Source organism: Martes martes, assembly GCF_963455335.1.
Source record: "Martes martes genome assembly, chromosome: 3".
NCBI lineage: Eukaryota > Metazoa > Chordata > Mammalia > Carnivora > Mustelidae > Martes > Martes martes.
The window spans coordinates 62,966,661-62,988,286 of NC_137890.1; positions in this window are offsets into that span (position 1 = coordinate 62,966,661).

Genomic DNA, 21,626 nt, shown 5'->3' on the forward strand with positions numbered 1-21,626 from the left:
TGGACCTAAGGACTGATGCCTGTTTCTCAGAGATTTCTGAAGGTGGAAAGGCTTACTCTGCTGGTTTGAAGGTCTAGTGGTCTGGTGAAGGACATCAGGGCTCTCAGCCGGTCCCATGGCCCCACGTGACAGGAAGGGAGGAGCCCGGGGGCTGCCCAAGGAGCCAAAGGAGACGATCTATTGCCTGAAGAGGGATTTGGGGGTAGGCTAACCGCAGCAGAAGCCACTGCCCTTGTCTGAGAGGGGCGCTCCAGCATGGAGGGAGCCAGGGCAAACCTGCACACTCTGCCCTAGAGAACCCCACAGCATAGTCTCTGAAGAGCCTCATCTGGACAGAGACCACCAGCATCAGATGGACCCAGAGCAAGGCCAGTGCAAAAGGCAAGCCTGACTTTCCTGTCCCCTTCCTGCCCCATCTTGGAGGAGCTGAACTCACAAGAGGAAAGGGAAGAGAGGAGAGAAATTGGAGTAGGAATTGAATCGGACCAAATTATCCTGACCAAAGGATGAGAAAGTTTTATGACTGGTGTGACCACTCTATTTCAAAATGCAAACTAGCCTCTATTGACTGTGCTGTACTTTTTAATTTTCTGTAGCGTAGCACATGCTATATAATTCACTTATGTATTATGTCTCTTATTTACTGTCTTTCTCTTTTCCTCTCACCTCTGTCTTCATCCCAAAATGTAAACTGGGCAAGATCGAGGATCTTTGCTTTTAACTGTTTCCCTGGCGTCTGGAATGATACATTTTGGTAGCCCATCACTACATGTGGCTGCTTAACTTGAACTTACAAGGAAATAAAGTAAATTCATTGCTTCCGTTGTCCTAGACACATTTAAGTACTTAATACCCACATATGGCTAGCGGCTCCCATATGGGGCAGGACAGGTATGGAAGATTTCGGTATCACTGAAAGTTTTTGTTTATTTGTTTGTCTGTTTGTTTGTTTTAAGTAGGCTCCATGGAGCCCAACTCGGGGCTTGAATTCACAACCCTGAGATCAAGACCTGAGCTGAGATCAGGAGTCCAATGGTTAACTGACTGAGCTACCCAGACACCCCTCACTAAAAGTTTTATCGAACATTGCTGATGTAGAACAATAGCTAGCGTGCTGTGGCACTCAATAAATATTTGTAGAATGAGTAACTGAGTGATCGAGTTGTTCTGAAGACAAGACAGTCTATCGGTTAAGAGTACAGTGTCTAGAAGCAAATTGCTCTATTAGTAGTAGTGCGAGAACTTGGGTAAACGACTTGATCTTTCCGTGCACCCATCCCAAGACACTTAGCCATTTCTTAACATTTAAAAAGTGCTTTTAGAAAATTGAGTATTTTGGAGAAACACAGATACAATCACTGAAAGGGAATACGAATAAAGGGATACATCCGTTCTTTGGAAGGTCCAGTATATTAGAGGCAACGCAGCCTAGAGATGATTGCAGGTCTGGAGTCAGATGGCTTGAGGGGAAAATCCGAACACCTATTTTTCCAGCTGGGCAGTTCGAATAAGTCTTCTGGGGATGAGAATGAGGGAAAGATACGGTTCTACCAACTGATGCTCTGTGTACCATCCCCATCCCCACTACCCCCAATGCCCAGGTGACCTCACCAATGAAGACTTCTGTATGCCACATTCTAACCTTCTCTTTATAATAGGATTCTTTACCCTCTGTGTGCAAAATACTAAAACATGGCATTCAACCAATTCCCAAATGCATATCCATCATTCAAAGCAGTAGTCAACATCTCCTTCCCAAGTTTTGTGCTAAACACTGGAAAATTGGAGATGAAATATAAAGCCTTGTTTCCCAAATAGAGGGGCTGCAACGAGGAAAGGAGTTCACTGAGTACTGCAGAGGCATGTCTGGGATGCTGGGGAGCAACAGGGAAAGGGCACAGGACCAAGCCCAAGGAACCAGGAAGCACACGGGGAGGAGGTAATGGCTGAGTCTTGAAGTATGAGAAGCAATTGTGAGTAGGAGTTTGAAAGGGGGAAACAAACTGTGCAACTGCATGAGAAGAAAGGAGAAAGAAGCTTGACAGTCTAGAAGCCCCAGTGGTTCAGTGCAGGATCAAAGGTGAGGATAATAGGAGAAGAAGTTAGCAAGGAGCAGGGCTGGCCTCCACGGGTCCCACAGACCCTGCTAAGAGTGTTGAGTTTTTTCAGAAGGTGGTAAGGAGTTGATGAGTAGACTTACTTTCTGATATGAATGTGGACAGGTGGATAGGTAGCATGGAGGGGAGGTTGAAAGCACGGACTCTGGAGCCCGACTGTCCTGTCCTTGAAGACCAGCTCTCCCATTTGATGGCTTTATGATGGTGGACAACTTCTTTAAGCCCCAAATTCCTCATCTTAAAAAGGGAAGAATAATTCTACCTGTGTCATGGAATTTGGTGAAGGTAAGATGAGGTAACGTATATAAATAACTTATTATAGTCCCTGACGCATGGTAAGTGGTCAATCAGTGCTAACTATTGTTATGATAGATCATTGGAATAATTAGTAATTTGGGGGGTTTTTTGTTTGCCTTATTTTTATAGTAAATACTAATTGAATGAATTGACTTCATCACAATGAAAGGAATTTAAAATGTTATCTATGTACCCTAATAAGAATATAAACATTTTATTCATTTAATAAAAATTGACCATGAATGATGTTCATTGCTAGGCAATGATGTTCAATGCTAGGCAGTTTGAGACTCTGAGAATAAAGCAGGGAACAAGGATGACCAAGGTCCCTGGTCTCAGACAGCTTATATTCTAGGGAGGGAGGCTGACAATAAATAAGTAAACAAAAGGTTTGACAAGATCTGTAAGCTCCAAGAGGCAGGGAGCTTAACTGTTTGTATCTCGTTATAGCCCAAGGGCATGCAATTTAGTGCCTACTGGAGGCGCTCCCTGAGCCTATTGAGGGGATGAAAGGAGATTGCTTCAGAGGGTGATGAGTGCGAGCAAGGCAAAGCAACTGGGCTACAGGAAGGAGTGGGAAGGTTGGCTTCACCAGTTGTGGTGCAGCTGAGAAGCTGGCTGATGAGCTAAGTGAGAAAGAGGTGAGGGAGGCAATCATGGGACAGTCTTTCAGAAGACTAGTCCAGGAAAGAGGAGATTCCATGCCAAAGCTGAAAGTCCTAGAGCAAAGCTGTGGTGTGTTTGTGAAGAACAGAAAGCAGACGCAAGTGGCTGGAACTGCAGTGAGGGGAGGTGAGGGGGATGGAGGTGGGAGCCACAGTCAAGCACTGGGCATGGAGGGCATTTAGGTCCATTTCCTCGCCCTGCACAGAACCCACCTGGGAAGTTTTTCTACTCCTCGCCTCAGAATGTCTATAGAGTGAGTCGCTTTGTTTGTCAGCTGCCCTTGGTCTTGTATGCTAGAATGACCTTTCCAGGCTGCGGCCCGGGAGACAGACTGGATTCCTCTCTCCTGTTGCCAGGCCCCGGCACTGCACTTTACCTGCTCGGTGTTTCTCGCTGTGTTGGTTTATTTGTGAGACTGATGTAACAATAAAATGAAATCTTACCCTCTGGGGGAAAATTTCTGAAGTACAATGGGGAGCCAGTTGAGGATTCCAAGCAGATGAAAAAGATGGTCTGAATTACGTTATTAATGAGAGCTTTGGTGGCTGGATAGGGAAGAAATTGCGGGAGAGTGGGAATGACAGGAAGGGGGCCACTTAGTTGACCATGGAAAATTGGAGTTTGCAGTCGAGCTACATTTTGATGAAGTCATAGCTGATACTAATAGATAGTTTCCCTAGGATAGGAAAATGTTCTCCACAATCCCTGCCGCCTATTTATGTCTCCTAACCCTCCTTCCTGGCGGGTATACTTATATTTATACTTACATACACGTATTTTTTACAACATTAAATATATACAAAGTAAAATGTTAGTGGTGCCTTTTCTTTTCTGAAGGAAGTATGCCAGGGTTGAGAGAGCTACTGTTTCTGGGGACTGTGTGCCAAAGTTAAGAGTTTGAAAAGAACTTTCATATCAAAATAACATTTAAAATGATTCCTCACAATGTTGTGTGAGGTTTATTATGTATTTTGGGGTAGGTAGTCCCTGTTTTCACCTTTGTAATGTCAGATTAAAAAGGTCATTTCTAAGCTATTTAACAAAGCTCCGATTGGCAGCAGAACAAGGTTGGAGCCCATAGGACTGTTCCTATAAGCAGTGCCCGCAGAGCTTGTGGTACAAGCTTCAATTACACACGCAGTCCTTGGAGGACAAGAGAATCTGGGTAAACATAAGCAGACGTTACAGTAGATTCTCTCTCTTTGTAACGTCACCGTGAAGTCATAGGAAATGTCTGCCTAGAGAAATCTAGATTATTTTAAAATACACCCCCTGACACAGACTCTGCTCCCAGCCAACTTCATTTAAATTTAGGGAACTCTGTGAAGATCATCTTTTCACTATAAACACTGGTTAGTCCAGTGTCCACAGGGAATCCTATTCTCTTCATTGCTGGATGCTATTTTATTCTAAGTACCTTAACGACATTATTTATATATTTATATAATATATAAATAAAATGTCCATATTTATGAACATGGCCTGGATGCAGTTGCTCTTTTTCCCTCCAAATAGCCCTCAAAGGGTCTCAGCTACCAGTGCAGTAGCCCATCTAAAGGCTTTTTAGAAAAAGCTCTGACTACATTGCTTGCTATAATTCGTGTTAGAGAAACACATGTTCCCGCTAAACAGTTTGTACTGTTCCCTTGAAAATGCATGCAGCCATAAGACAGACGGGCAGACCAGGTGGCAGGCTTAGGCAAATGAACAGGGGGTGGTGGGGGGGTGGGGGTGGGGGTAGATACTTAGCTGGCACTAAGGAAGAAAACCCCAATTTTCAAGACTTGCTTTTTGAAAGAAGATTATAGTTAGGGTTTCGCTTCCCTAACCCTCCAAGATGCATCAAAATTCCTGGCCACTGAGTTGCCACACTCTTGTGCTTTTGCTCACATAAAGAGAATTTACGGGCTTGCCTCCTTACAACCTGACATAAATACTTCCTTGAACAACTCGAGAATCTTACATCATGGTACATCAGAATGATACTGGTTTTTCGGAATAGATCTGACCACCCTGGAATAGAATTATCCAAACGTAATAGGAAATTTAGCCATTTTTAAAAAATAGAACAGTTTCCTGCTACATCAACCCCATCCACACAACCAGGCAGAAGAAGAATGCTGCTGGTGGGCCAACTTTCACAACTGCAGTGTATAGAAAGAGCAGCTGCTCACTGCCCCGACCCTCTGGCTTCTGGCGCATAGCTAGAGTTAGCACAGCCTCTGCAGAGAACAAAAAGCTTCAGGAAACCAGAGGTTTCACTCGAGGGGTACACTGTGGCAACAAGGACAGACACACACGGGACAGATGTTAGCAGCGTCAGCCTGCTTAAGACCACTTGTTTCTGAGAGAGCCCTTGCTGGTCTTGGAGCAGCATGGTAGGATGAGGCTTGCCTAAGTGGGGATGAGAAGGGACCCTCTTACACCAGGAGACCTGGAGTTTTGTGGTGGTGGTTAGTGCATTCATATGGCATAGCTTAATAAAATTACTTGGCTTGTTTCTTTTCCTTCCATTTCTGTTTTTTGGGAACAGCTTCAGGAGAATAGGAATTAATTCTTCTTTAAATGTTTGGTAGAATTCCCCTGAAAAGCTGTCTGGCCCTGAGCTCGTGTTTGTTGGGAGATTTTTGATGACTGCTTCAATTTCCTTGCTGGCTATGGGTCTGTTTAGGTCTTCTATTTCTTCCTGGTTCAGTTTTGGTAGTTTGTACGTCTCTAGGAATGTGTCCATTTCTTCCAGATTGCCTAATTTGTTGGCATATATTGCTCATAATATGTTTGTATTTCTTTGGTGTTGGTTGTGATCTCTTCTCTTTTACTTGCGATTTTATTTATTTGGATCCTTTCTCTTTTCTTTCTAATAAGTCTGGCCAGGGTTTCTCAATCTTATTCTTTCAAAGAACAAGCTCCTAGTTTCATTGATCTGTTGTATTGTTCCTTTGGTTTCTATTTCATTGATTTCTGGTTTAATCTTTATTATTTCTCTTCTCCTGCTGGGCTAGGCTTTATTTGCTGTTCTTTCTCTAGCTCCTTTAAGTGTAAGATTAGATAGTGTATTTGAGACCTTTCTTGTTTCTTGAGAAAGGTTTGTATTGCTATGTACTCCCTCTTAGGACCACCTTTGCTGCATCCCAAAAGTTTTGAACAGTTGTGTTTTCATTTTCATTCGTTTGCATGAATTTTCTAAATCCTCCTTTAATTTCCTGGTTGACCCATTCATTCTTTCATAGGAAGCCCTTTAGCCTCCATGTATCTGAATTCTTTCCAAATTTCCTCTTGTGATTGAGTCCTAGTTTCAAAGCATTGTGATCTGTAAATATGCAGGGAATGATCCAGTATTTTGGTACTGGTTGAGACCGGATTTGTGACCCAGGATGTGATTTATTCTGGAGAATGTTCCAAGTGTAAAGTAAAATTAAATACATCGAAAGGATCGAATGTAACTGTAAAGAGGAAAATTAAAAAAGACTTTAATAAAACAACAACAATGAATCAACAACAACAAAAAAAGGGAAGCAGAGTACAAGAGAATATGATCAGACAGGTGACTAGAACAGAGCCATACACTAGATTTTGGGTGTGTTTTGGTCTGTTAGAAGAAACTACATCCCAAAATTGTAAAGAAAGAAAAACTTGTATATGTACAAAAATAAAATTAAATACAATGAAGGGATAGAACGTAACTGTAAAAATGAAAATTAAAGATTTTTCTAAAAAGTTGATAAAGTGGTTGAAAGGGGAAAGAGAAAAAAAATTTTTAAATTAGAATTGAAAGACTAAATAATCATGGGGGGGAAAAAACCATGAATTCTATGTGTTGTATTCCCTTACTCCTGGAGTTTTGCCGTTCTCATTAACAGGTAAACTTGGTCTTGCTGGGTGTTCTTGCTAATCTTCTAGAGAAGGGGCCTATTGTTTTGATTCTCAAGTGTCTTTGCTTCAGAAGGAATGGCACCACCCTTGCCAGGGGGCCAGGCTGAATAATCTGCTCTAGTTTGCTGTATATGGCTTTTGTTCCCTCGGGCTGTCTGCATAGCTTGAAAGGATGAGAATGAAAATAACAGCCTCCTAATCTCCAGCCCAGAGCCAAGAACTCGGGGACCCCATTCCTCAGTGCGCCCTCCTGGAAAGACAGTCAGTCCCTCCTGTCTCCCTGGTCTCTGTCTACACTCCATGTTCACCTGGCCTGTGACCAAGCATTTCTATCTCAGGCATAGGACATGTTTTGAGTCTCCAAACCCTGCAGGCTCCTGTGGCTCGCACCTGTGCCACTCCTCCCATAGGAGGAAGAAGGGTTTCACCTGCTCTGTCAATTGTTGGGCCCGTGCTCAGAGAGCAGTCTCGGCACTGTGCCTCAGTTCGAGGTTTATGGCAACCCCCAGGCTGAGAGCCCACTCCCCGGCTTGCTGCTTGGAGCCAGTTTCCCTGCTCTGGGAACTTTGCAGCAGTCAAGCACCCCTAGTCTTCCTGTGACCCCGAGGATCCTGAGACCTCACTGTCCCACCTAGGGTTCTGCCCCCATTTAGCCCCCCGAGTCTCTTTGAGGCCAGGGCGTCCCTCACTGGAGCAGACTTCTAGAAGTTCTGACTCTGCACTTCACTGCTGTATCGCTTTCCCGTAACTGGCTGACAGGTGCTCCCTCCACCCATGTTTATCTTCCCATATGTTGCCTCGGATTCACTTCTCCATATGTTCTACCTTGCAGAAAGTGGTCACTTTCCTGTTGTAGAGTTGCAGCTCTTCTTTTCTTAAATCTCTGAGTTTGCAGGTGTTCAGGATGAGTTGAGAGCTATCTAGCTGAATTCCTGGGACCAGATGAAATTTAGGTCTCCTACTCTCCCAACATCTTGGACTCCTCCCCGCCCCTTCAGTTTCATTATGCATGTTTTTAGTTCTGACATGAGTCTCTTGTAAGCCTTGTAAGCCCCACTTTTTTTTTTTTTAAAGATTTTATTTATTTATTTGACAGACAGAGACCACAAGTAGGCAGAGAGGCAGAGAGAGAGGGGAAAGCAGGCTCCCTGCTGAGCAGAGAGCCTGATGCGGGGCTCGATCCCAGGACCCTGAGATCGTGACCTGAGCCAAAGGCAGGGGCTTAACCCACTGAGCCACCCAGGCGCCCCAGCCTCACTTTTTTTTATCCATTTTGTCACCCTATGTCTTTTGATTAGAGCATTTAGTCCCTTTAAAGTGAAAATAATTATTGATAAGTGTGTATTTATTGCCATTTTGTTACTTGGGGCTTTTTTATTATTCTTAATGTTTTGTAGTTCTCTTTTCCCTTCTTTTACTCTCTTCTCTCATGGCTAGTTTGCTTTCTTTAGTGATATACTTGGATTCCTTTCTCTTTATTTTTTGCATATCATTTATTGGTTTTTGATTTGTGGTTACCATTAGGTTCATATATAACAGTTTAGACATATAGCAGTCTTTATTAAGTTTATGGTCACTTAAGTTTGTCATTCTAAAGGCAGCAAATTTTTACTCCTCTCCCCTCCCCTGTTTTAGGTACACTGTATCATGCTCTACATTTTTTTTTTGTTTTGTGAATTCTTTGAGTGATTTTCATAGATGCACTTATTTTTACTGTCTTTGTGCTTCCTGCTTTTCTTATTCTTACTTATTGTCTTCCCTTTCCACTTGAAGAGTACCCTTTAACATTTCTCATAGGGCTGGTTACTGATCGTGAATTCCTTTATCGTTTATTTGTCTGGAAAACTCTTCATCTCTGCTTCTAGTCTGAATAATAGTCTTGCTGAACAGAGTATTCTTGGCTGTGGGTTTTTCCTTCCAGTTTTTTAAATACACCACGCCACTCCCTTCTGTTCTGTAACATTTGCTTAAAAAAATCGCGGCTATTTTGGGGGGGTTCCCTTATATGTAACTGTTTCCTTTTCACTTGCTACTTTGAAATTCTCTTTTTATCACCACGTTTTGCCATTTTAATGACTGCATATCTTGGTATGGATATCCTTGGATTGATTTTGTTGGGGGTTCTCTGTGCCTCCTGGACTGGATTTTTGTGTCCTTTCCAGAATTGGGGAATTTTTCAGCTATTATATCTTCAAATAAATTTTCTGCCCCATTTTCTCTCTCCTACTTCTGAGACCCCTACCGTGTGAATGTTATCATGCTTGATGGTGTTGCTGAGTTCCCTTAGTATATTTTCATTTTTTAACTAGTCCTTTTTCTTTATTCTGTTTCGCTTGCTTGCTTTCCATTACTCAGTCCTCCACATCACTAATCCATTTTTCTGCTTCCTCTAGTGTTTTGTATGTTCCATCTAATGTATTTTTAATTTCAGTTATTTAGTTCTCCGTCTCTGATTGGTTCTTTTTATGTTTCCCAGCTCTTTGTTGAGGGTCTCACTGAGTTCATGCACTCTTTCCTCAAGTCCAGGGAGTGTCCTTATGACCATTACTTTAAATTTCCTATTGGGCATGTTACTCATCTCTGCTTCATTTCATTCTCTTGCTGTGATTTTGTCCTGTTCTTTCATTTGAGACATATTCGTCTGTCTCTTTTTCTTGTCTGTATATCTGTTTCTATGTCTTAGGAAAGTCAGCTATGTCTCCTGCTCCTGAAAGTAGTGGCCTTATGCAGAAGAGGTCCTGTGGTGTCCTGTGGTGCAATGTTCCCTGTTCACCAGAACCTGGTACTTCAGGGATGTCTCCTATGTGTGCTGCGTGTGCCCTATGGCTGTGTCTTGGCCACTTTTTTCTTCCGTCCAGTCATCCACAAGTCATCTTTGCCTGTTGTGGGCAGGGTTTGGTCCCTGTGTTATGGGTGGGCCTGTCTAGAGCCTCATTGGACTTGATTTTAGTCAGACCAAGCATTAACCAGAGATGGTATAGCACCAAACTGCAGGCACTTTTCCTGTGTTTTCCCCAAGAAGCTTTGAATGGTGGGCAGTACGAAAAGTCAGGCCCCAGCCCACTGGGCTGCCCCCAGCCCACTGATGGAGTGGAGTCAAACTCCTTGGTGTATGTGGGTTACTTTTTCTCTGGGGCAGGAGTCAGTTTGGAGTGGTACTGGCCCTGTCAAGGCTGATTGTCCACTTCCATGACTGTGGCACCACTTTGTTTTTAGTTTGTTTAGTTGGTTTTTTGTTTTGTTTTGTTTTGTTTTTTTTTGAAGGTCAAGCAAGGCTTTATTTCACGCCAAGCATCGAGAATCAAACCAACCGGTCAGGGCCATCTCTTACAAAGAGGTGACTTTGTTTGTTTGTTTGTTTGTTTGTTTTTTAAAGATTTTATTTATTTTAGAGAGAGAGGAGCAAGAGCTCAAGTATGAGCGAGGGGAGGAGGAGAGGGAGAAGCAGACTCCCTGCTAAGCAGAGAGCCTGATGCGGGACAGGATCTCAGGGTTCTGGGATCATGACCTAGGCCAAAACAGATGCTTAACTGACTGAGCCACCCAGGTGCCCCTGTGACATCACTTTGGATGGACATCCAACAAGGGTGTTTTGGAGGAGGTGGATCTGCAGAAGAACGCAGTGTGAGACATGTGGTGCCAGCAAGGCCCCTCTACTAGAGGGGACCTATAGCCCCCCAAAACCTCCTTCCAGGGCTGGAGGGGTGGGTCTGCAGAAGCGCTCAGGTGGGGGCGTGCACTGTTAGTAAGCAAAATGGAGAGTGTGTGTTTTACACTGATTCCCTAGATGTATATATAAACTGGGGGCCTGGGGAGTGGAACAGTACCTGCCAGCTCCTTTGTTCTTGGAAAAGCCTCCTGAAGATCCCTGCCACTCCAGCACAGGCTCTAAGATTAGTGAACAAATCGCCGTTCCATATATCCCAAGTGTTTTTCAAACTGCTGCTTCTGTGCTGCATCTCAGCTGGGCTGTTGGGCTGTCTCTTTAAGGGGGGGAACTCAGTTTCCTGTAGTCCTCAGGATTTCCCGGAGCCTGGCCAGCTGATTGTGTAAGCCCACTGACTGTAAGAACTAGTAAAGTCAGGCTCCTCTAATTTTCAAAGTCAAATGTTACAGGGACTCGTCTTTCCACTGTGGATCTCCCATGCCTGGGGTGCGTGTTGTGGGTCTGCTCCTCTGTCCTGTCCACCCCAGCGGTGTCCTTTCCAACCACAGACCGTCCTGAGGGTCAGTTTGGCTCCCAACTGCATCTCTTCCCTTCCTACCCTCTTCAGTGTGGCCTCTTCTCTACATGTAGCTCTGAAGAGTCTGCTCTACCGGTATTCCAGTCATTTTTCTGGTTTATTGGCACTGATGTATTATCTAGGTGTATCTGTAGAACAAATTGAACGTAGGATCATCCGACAGTGCCATCTTTCTTGGAAGTGTTTGGTGGTTTTTCAATGAGAATTTATACTTTCCTTCATGATGGTCTTGCATAATTTTTTAGTATAGTTACACACAGTGTTTCATTATGGTCTTGCGTATCTTTGTTAAATTCATTCCTAGACATACTGCTGCTACAAGTGGAAGCTGTTTTTAATATTACATTTGGATTCTTTCCAGTTTTTACTACTATAGCTAATGCTGCTATTATAAATATATATTCCTTGTTGCACATGTTCCCACATTTCTATTGACTGTGTACCTTGGAATACAATATTCCTGTTTAGAGTAATGAATCTCAAACTTGAATAGATGATGTCCAAAAATAGTTCTACCAATTTACACTTCACTGTAAATTGTTTGAAATTTCCATGTGTTCCATACCTTTACCAATAATTGGAATTTCTAGTCTTTTTACTTTTATCTACTGGGTGGGCGTGGGTGTGCAGATGCATCTCATTATGGATTTAATTTGCATTTCTATTATGACTAACAAAATTGGGAAAGTTTTCACAGGTTTATTAGCCACTTGGATGTCCTTCGTTATGAAGTAACTCTTTAATTTCTTTGCCCATTTTTCTCTGAATTTTTGTTTTTGCTTTTTTTTCCCAATTGGGTTGTAGGAATTATTTATATATTCTGGATTTCAACTCTATTGTATGTTATATGTAATTTGCAAAAATTTGTTTTATGTATTTGTTATATGTATTACAAGAAACATCTTCTCTGTATTTTGCTGTTTCTGTGTTTGTTTTATGAGTATCTTTTGGTTAACAAAGATGTTCTAATATAGTCAGTGTATATCATTCTTTCTCTTTATAAGGTTAGTGTTTTTGTATCCTGATTAAAAAACCTTTCCCTGAGCTTAAGAAGACCCTTTCCCGTGATATCTTATAGACAGTTTATTACATTTGGAGTTCATTTTTGTGTGTGGTGTGAGGCAAGGTAATTGTTTCAGCACAGAAAGATCAGAAAGACTTTTATTCCTTTACTGCCAAGACGTGTGGTTCAGTTTCTGAACTTTCTCTTCTGTTCACTGATCTTTCATCTATCTGTGTGTCTGTCACACAACTATGTTACTTACCACTGTTTTCTAATAAGTCCTGATTTCCAGTCAAAGGAGCCCCCTTTTCTGGTTCTTTTTCACAATTGTTTGGGTTTTTGTTTCTTTTCAAAATTTTATTTAAATTCTAGTTACTTAACATATAGTGTCATATTGGCTTTATGAGTAGAATTTTGTGACTCATCACTTACATGTAATTCCCAGTGGCCTCCTTAATACCCATCACCCATTTAGCCCATCCCCCACCCACCCCCCTCATCAACCCTCACTTTGTTCTCTATTCTTAAGAGTCTCTTATTTGGGGGGAGGGGTGCCTTGGTGGCTCAGTCGTTAACATCTGCCTTCAGCTCAGGTCATAATCTCAGGGTTCTGAGATCAAGCCCTGCATCGGGCTCCCTGCTCAGCAAGAACCCTGCTTCTTCCTCTCCTACTTCCCCTGCTTCTGTTTCCTTTCTTGCTGTCTCTTTGTCAAATAAATAAATAAATTCTTAAAAAAAAAAAAAGAGTCTCTTATGGTTTGCTTTCCTCTCTCTTTCTTTCCCCTTCCCATGTTTATCTGCTTTGTTTTTTAAATTCCACATACGAGTGAAAACGTATGGTATTTGTCTTCTCTGATTGACTTCTTTCACTTACCATGATACCCTCTAGTTCCATCGACTTTGTTGCAAATGGCAAAATTTCACTCTTTTGATGGCTGCATAGTATTCCGTTGTGTGTGTGTGTGTGTGTGTGTGTGTGTGTGTGTGTGCGCGCGCGCGCGTGCATGCCACATCTTTATCCATTCACCTGTTGATGGACATCTGGGCTCTTCCCATATTTTGGCTGTTGTGGACATCACTGCTATAAACATTGGGGCATTTGTGTCCCTTTGAATCACTATGTTTGTAGGATTCTTTTCAAGCCCCATGTTGGGTATAGAGATTACTAAAAAATAAACTTAAAAAAAGAAAGCTTATATATTTTTGTTTCGATTTATTCCTAGATATTTTGATACTATCATAAATCATATCTCTTTAAAATTTTCATTTTCTAAATGTTTATTGTTGCTCTGGCATGCAATTCGTTTTATTAACCTTGCAATTGGCAACCTCACCAAACCTCCTTATTCTAATTTATCTGCAAATTCTTTTGGATTTTATGCTATATGCTTGCATCATGTGAAAATAATCCATTGTATTTTTTCCCCTTCAATTTTATTTTTTTCTAACCCTGGCTCCAACCTTTGATCCAGTGTTGAATTAGAAATGATCATCCTTGTCCTATTCCTGCTCTAAAAAGAAAAGCTTTCAAATCTCTCACCCATTGCTTTAGGGTGTATGCATGTATATGTTTTATTTATTTAATTTGTTTATTTGAAAAAGAGAGCATGCACACAAGTGGGGGCTAGAGGAGGAGAAGGGGAAGGAGAGGGACAAGCAGACTCTGCAGAGCCCCATACAGGGCTCAATCTCATGACCCTGAGATCATGACTTGAGCAGAAAGAGTTGGACACTCAACTGACTGAGCCACCCTGGCACTCCTGTGTGTGTTTTAGGTACTCTATCAGATTAAGAAATTCCTTTAATTTGTTGTTTTTATCATCAATGGATGTTAAATTTTATCAAAAGTTTTGATAAATTTTCATAAATTTTATCAAAAGTCCTTGAGATCATATAATTTTTACCTTTATTCTACTAATATGATTGATTGCTTTGGTGGATTATCCTTCTATTCCTAGAATAGACACAATTTTGTTGTGCTCTATGATTTTTCATAAATTGCTGGAAATTTAATTTTAATAAATCCAGAGGCACCTGGGTGGCTTAGCCGGTTAAGCGTCTGCCTTCGACTCAGGTGATCCCAGGGTCCTGGCATCGAGCCCTGCATCAGGCTCCCTGCTCAGCAGGAAGCCTGCTTCTCCCTCTCCCGCTCCCCCTGCTTATGTTCCCTCTCTCGCAGTCTCTCTTTCTCTGTGTTAAATAAATAAATAAATAAATAAATAAATAAATAAATAAAATCTTTTTTAAAAAAAGAAAAAAAATTTTCTGTATCCATGTCATAGGTATGACTGGGTATAATTGTTCTTTTCTAATAATTTTCAAATTTTAGCTTCATAAACCAGAATTGGGTTGTGTTCCCTCTTTTTTAAAATTCTCTCAATGATTTTGTGTAAGGTGACATGTTTTTCCTTAAATATAATGTGGAATTCTCTAGTAAAGCCACATTGGCCTCAGTGTGGGGATTTGGTCTCATTGTCTTTGTGTGGAAGTTTTAAAACTGTGGTTCAGTTTCTTTATTAGATATAGAATTATAATTTTATTTATTGTACCCATTTTGGGTACGGTGTATCTTTCCAAGCACTTGTCCATTTTTTTTTTTAAAGATTTTATTTATTTATTTGACAGACAGAAATCACAAGTAGGCAGAGGCAGGCAGAGAGAGAGGAGGAAGCAGGCTCCCCACTGAGCAGAGAGCCCGACTCGGGGCTCGATCCCAAGACCCTGGGATCATGACCTGAGCTGAAAGCAGAGGCTTTAACCCACTGAGCCACCCAGGTGTCCTGCACTTGTCCATTTTATCTAAATTTTGAAGTGTCTTAGCATCACTTTGTTCAAAATATCATTGTATTCTAATATCTATCATGGTGGTTCCTTTTTCTTTCTTACATTATTTTCTTGTTTTCTTTTGATTAGTCTCATCAGAGATTTTTCAATTTTATTAGTCCTTTTAAAGTATCAAGTTTTTTGGCTGTATTGACTGTAATTCTTTCTTTTGTATGTTTCCTATTTCATTAATTATTATATTTAGTGTTTCCTTTCTTCCACTTTCTTTGGTTTAATTTGTTCTTTCTTAAAAAATTTCTTTAGAGGGATTTTAAGCTTTTTCTTTTCTGATTAGTATGTCAGGCCATAAATTTCCCTCTAAGAATTTTTAAGCTTCTTCCCACAAGTTTTTATATGTAACATTTTTAAAAAATTATTTTAATAAACATATAATGTACTTTTATCCCCAGGGGTACAGGTCTGTGAATCGCCAGGTTTCCACATTTCGCAGCACTCATCATAGCACATCCCCTCCCCAATGTCCATTTCCCCACCACCCTCTCCCGCCCCTCCCCCCAGCAACCCTCAGTCTGTTTTTTGAGATTGAGTCTTTTATGGTTCATCTCCCTCCCAATCCCATCTTTTCATTTTTTTTTTTCCTAGCTCCCCCCACATTGCATCTCCACTTCCTCATATGATCAAAGAGATCATATGATAGTTGTCTTTCTCCAATTGACTTATTTCGCTAAGCATAATACCCTCTAGTTCCATCCACGTCATCGCAAATGGCAAGATTTCCTTTCTTTTGATGGCTGCATAGTATTCCATTGTGTATATATACCACCTCTTCTTTATCCATTCATCTGTTGATGGGCATCTAGGTTCTTTCCATAGTTTGGCTCTTAGGGACATTGCTGCTAAAATCATTCAGGTGCACATGCCTCTTCGGATCATTACATTTGTATCTTTAGGATAAATACCTAGTAGTGTGATTGCTCGGTCGTAGGGTAGCTCTGTTTTCAACTTTCTGAGGAACCTCCATGCCGTTTTCCAGAGTGGTTGCACCAGCTTGCATTCCCACCAGCAGTGTAGGAGGGTTCCCCTTTCTCTGCATCCTTGCCAGCATCTGTCATTTCCTGACTTGTTAACTTTAGCCATTCTGACAGGTGTGAGGTGGTATCTCACTGTGGTTTTAATTTGTATTTCCCTGATGCCAAGTGATGTGGAGCACTTTTTCCTGTGTCTGTTGGCCATCTGGATGACTTCTTTGCAGAAATGTCTGTTCATGTCCTCTGCCCATTTCTTGACTGGATTATTTGTTCTTTGGCTGTTGAGTTTGATAAGTTCTTTATAGATTTTGGATACTAGCCCTTTATCTGATATGTCGTTTGCAAACATCTTCTCCCATTCTGTCAGATGTCTTTTGATTTTGTGAACCGTTTCCTTTGCTGTGCAAAAGCTTTTGACCTTGATGAAGTCCCAATAGTTCATTTTTGCCCTTGCTTCCCTTGACTTTGGTGATGTTTCTAGGAAGAAATTGTTGTGGCTGAGGTCGAAGAGGTTGCTGCCTGTGTTCTCCTCAAGGATTTGGATGGATTCCTTTCTCACATTGAGGTCCTTGATCCATTTTGAGTCTATTTTCGTGTGTGGTGTAAGGAAATGGTCCAGTTTCATTTTTCTGCATGTGGCTGTCCAATTTTCCCAACACCATTTGCTGAAGAGACTGTCCTTTTCCCATTGGACATTCTTTCCTGCGTTGTCAAAGATTAGTTGACCATAGAGTTGAGGGTCTGTTTCTGGGCTTTCTATTTTGTTCCATGGATCTATGTGTCTGTTTTTGTGCCAGAACCATACTGTCTTGATGATGACAGCTTTGTAATAGAGCTTGAAGTCTGGAATTGGGATGCCACTGACTTTGGCTTTCTTTTTCAATATTCCTTTGGCTATTCCAGGTCTTTTCTGGTTCCATATAAATTTTAAGATTATTTGTTCTATTTCTTTAAAAAAAATGGATGGGATTTTGCTAGGGATTGCATTAAATGTGTAGATTGCTTTAGGTAGAATAGACATTTTCACAATATTTTTCATGAGTACTTTATAGTTTTCTGAGTATAGATTCTTAGCCTCTTTGGTTAGTTTTATTCCTAGGTATCTTATGGTTTTGGGTGTGATTGTAATTGGGACTGACTCCTCAATTTCTCTTTCTTCTGTCTTGTTGTTAGTGTAAAGAAATGCGACTGATTTCTGTGCATTGACTTTATATCCTGACACATTACTGAATTCCTATACAAGTTCTAGCAGTTTTGGAGTGGAGCCTTTTGGGTTTTCCACATATAGTATCATATCATCTGCAAAGAGTGATTGTTTGACTTTTTCTTTGCCAATTTGGATGCCTTTAATTTCTTTTTGTTGTCTTATTGCTGAGGCTAGGACTTCTAGTACTATGTTGAACAGCAGTGGTGATAACGGACATCCTTGCCGTGTTCCTGACCTTAGCGCAAAAGCTTTCAGTTTTTCTCCATTGAGAATGATATTCGCTGTGGGTTTTTCATAGATGGCTTTGATAATATTGAGGTATGTGCCCTCTATCCCTACACTTTGAAGAGTTTTAATCAGGAAGGGATGCTGCACTCTGTCAAATGCTTTTTCAGCATCTATTGAGAGTAACATATGGTTCTTATTCTTTCTTTTATTAATGTATTGTATCACAATGATGGATTTGCGGACGTTGAACCAACCTTGCAGCCCTGGAATAAATCCCACTTGGTCGTGGTGAATAATCCTTTTAATGTACTGTTGGATCCTACTGGCCAATATTTTGGTGAGAATTTTCGCATCTGTGTTCATCAAGGATATTGGTCTGTAATTCTCTTTTTTGGTGGGATCCTTGTCTGGTTTGGGGATCAAGGTGATGCTGGCCTCATGAGTTTGGAAGTTTTCCTTCCATTTCTACTTTTTGGAACAGTTTCAGAAGAATAGGAATTAATTCTTCTTTAAATGTTTGGTAGAATTCCCCTGGGATGCCATCTGGTCCTGGAATTTTGTTTGGAGATTTTTGATGACTGTTTCAATCTCCTTACTGGTGATGGGTCTGTTCAGGTTATCTATTTCTTCCTGGTTCAGTTGTGGTAGTTTATATGTCTCTAGAAATGTATCCATTTCTTCCAGGTTGTCAAATTTGTTGGCGTAGAGTTGCTCGTAGTATGTTCTTATAATTGTTTGTATTTCTTTGGTGTTGGTTGTGATCTCTCCTCTTTCATTCATGATGTTATTTATTTGGGTCCTTTCTCTTTTCTTTTTGATAAGTCTGGCCAGGGGTTTGTCAATCTTATTAATTCTTTCAAAGACCCAGCACCTAGTTTTGTTGATTTGTTCTATTGTTATTTTACTTTCTATTTCATTGATTTCTGCTCTGATCTTTATGATTTCTCTTCTCCTGCTGGGTTTAGGCTTTCTTTGTTGTTCTTTCTCCATCTCCTTTAGGTGTAGGGTGATGTTGTGTATTTGAGACCTTTCTTGTTTCTTGAGAAAGGCTCGTACTGCTATATATTTTCCTCTCAGGACTGCCTTCGTTGTGTCCCACAGATTTTGAACCATTCTGTTTTCACTGTCATTTGTTTCCATGAATTTTTTCAATTCTTCTTTAATTTCCTGGTTGACCCATTCATTTTTTAGAAGGCTGCTGTTTAGTCTCCACGTATTTGGGTTCTTTCCAAATTTCCTCTTGTGATTGAGTTCTAGCTTCAGAGCATTGTGGTCTGAAAGTATGCAGGGAATGATCCCAATCTTTTGATACCGTTTGAGACCTGATTTATGACCCAGGATGTGGTCTATTCTGGAGAATGTTCCATGTGCACTAGAGAAGAATGTATATGCTGTTGCTTTGGGATAGAATGTTCTGAATATATCTGTGATGTCTGTCTGGTCCAGTGTGTCATTTAAGGCCTTTATTTCCCTGTTGATCTTTTGCTTAGATGATCTGTCCATTTCAGTGAGGGGAGTGTTAAAGTCCCCTGCTATTATTGTATTACTGTGGATGTATTTCTTTGATTTTGTTATTAATTGGTTTATATAGTTGGCTGCTCCCGTGTTAGGGGCTTAGATACTTAAGATTGTTAGGTCTTCTTGTTGGAAAGACCCTTTGAGTAGGATATAGTGTCCTTCCTCATCTCTTATTATAGTCTTTGGCTTAAAATCTAATTGATCTGATATGAGGATTGCCACCCCAGCTTTCTTCTGATGTCCATTAGCATGGTACATTGTTTTCCACCCCCTCACTTTAAATCTGGAGGTGTCTTCGGGTCTAAAATGAGTTTCTTGTAGGCAGCATATTGATGGGTTTTGTTTTTTTATCCATTCTGATACCCTGTGTCTTTTGATTGGGGCATTTAGCCCATTAACATTCAGGGTAACTATTGAGAGAGATGAACTTAGTGCCATTGTATTGCCTGTAAGGTGACTGTTACTGTATATTGTCTCTGTTTCTTTCTGATCTACTACTATTAGGGTCTCTCTTTGCTTAGAGGACCCCTTTCAATATTTCCTGTAGAGCTGGTTTGGTGTTTGCAAATTCTTTCAGCTTTTGTTTGTCCTGGAAGCTCTTTATCTCTCCTTCTATTTTCAATGATAGTCTAGCTGGATATAGTATTCTTGGCTGCATGTTTTTCTCATTTAGTGCTCTGAATATATCATGCCAGTTCTTTCTGGCTGGCCAGGTCTCTGTGGATAGGTCCGCTGCCAATCTAATGTTTTTACCCTTGTATGTTACAGACTTCTTTTCCTGGGCTGCTTTCAGGATTTTTTCTTTGTCGCTAAGACTTGTAAATTTATTCTCAGGTGACGAGGTGTGGACCTATTTTTATTGATTTTGAGGGGCGTTCTTAGCATCTCCTGGATTTTGATGTTTGTTCCCTTTGCCATATTAGGGAAATTCTCTCCAATAATTCTCTCCAATATATCTTCTGCTCCCCTCTCTCTTTCTTCTTCTTCTGGAATCCCAATTATTCTAATGTTGTGTTGTCTTATGGTGTCACTTATCTCTCAAATTCTCTCCTCGTGGTCCAGTATTTGTCTCTCTTTTGCTCAGCTTCTTTAATCTCTGTCATTTGGTCTTCTATGTCACTAATTCTTTCTTCTGCCTCATTTATCCTAGCAGTAAGAGCTTCCATTTTTGATTGCACCTCATTAATAGCTTTTTTTATTTCAACTTGGTTAGATTTTAGTTCTTTTATTTCTCCAGAAAGGGCTTTTATCTCTCCGGTGAGGGTTTCTCTAATATCTTCTATCCTTTTTTCGAGTCTGGCTAGAACCTTGAGAATCATCATTCTGAACTTTAGATCTATCATATTACCAATGTCAGTATTGATTAGGTCCCCAGCCTTCGGTACTGCCTCTTGTTCTTTTTTTTGAGGTGAGTTTTTCTGCCTTGTCATTTTGTCCAGATAAGATCTGCTTTCTCCTCCTCTAGAATTCCGCTGTTCTTTGTGAGTGAAGTTGGTCTTGGCTGGGTTTCTTGTTGATCTTCTGGGGGAGGGGCCTGTTGTAGTGATTCTCAAGTGTCTTTGCCACAGGTGGAATTGCACCACCCTTGCGAGGGGCCGGGCTAAGTAATCCGCTTGGGTTTGCTTTCGGGAGCTTTTGTTCCCTGAGCGCTTTTCGTAGAGTTCCGGAGGACGGGAATGAAGATGGCGGCCTCCCAATGTCTCGGCCTGGAGGAGCCGAGAGCTTTGGGTTCTGCTCCTCAGTGTGCCCTCAGAGAAAAGCGCCCAACCACCCCGCCTCCCTGGCCTGCAGTCGCGCTGGTAGGAAAGCAGTCAATTGCTGGCACTTGGAGAAATGCGCCTGGTTGCTTCCATCTCCGTGGCCTCCGGCCGTGCTCCAAGCCCCCCCAGCCTGTGACCGACACAAGGTAGCCCCGGGCTGAGAGCTCACTCCTCGGCTTTGTCACTGTAGCCGGCTTACCCGCTCTAATACCTGCGAGCTCTGTGGCACTCAGATACCCGCTATACTTCTGTGACCCTGCGGGACCTGGGGTTACCCTGACCCCGCCTGGGCTTCCCCCCGGTTTAGCCTCTGGAGTGATGTCCCTCCATGGAGCAGACTTTTAAAAGTCCCGATTTTGTGCTCCCTTGCTCCGCTGCTTGCCGGGAGCCGGCCCCTCCTCCCGCGGTCTGTCTTCCTGACGCTTTGGATCACTTCTCCACAGGTCCTACCTTTCAGAAAGTGGTCGTTTTTCTGTTTCTAGAATTGTTGCTCTTCTTCTCTTAGATTTCCCGTTGGATTTGTAGGTGTTCACAATGGTTAGATAAGCTATCTAGCTGATCTCCTGCTACCCGATGTCGTCTCAGCCTGCTACTTCTCCACCATATTGACTCCTCCCCTCTTTTCAAACTCTTAACTTTGGCACACAGTCCCCAGAAACAGTAGTTCTCTCAACCCTGGCATACCTCCTTCAGAAAAGAAAAAGCACCACTAACATTTTACTTAGTATATATTTAATGTTGTAAAAAATATGTGTATGTAAATATAAATATACCTGCAAGCAAGGAGGGTTAGGAGACATAAATGTGTGGCAGGGATTGTGGAGAACATATTGTATCCTAAAAAGGAAACTTCTATCAGTATCCGCTATGACTTAAAATGTAGCTCGACTGCAAACTCCTG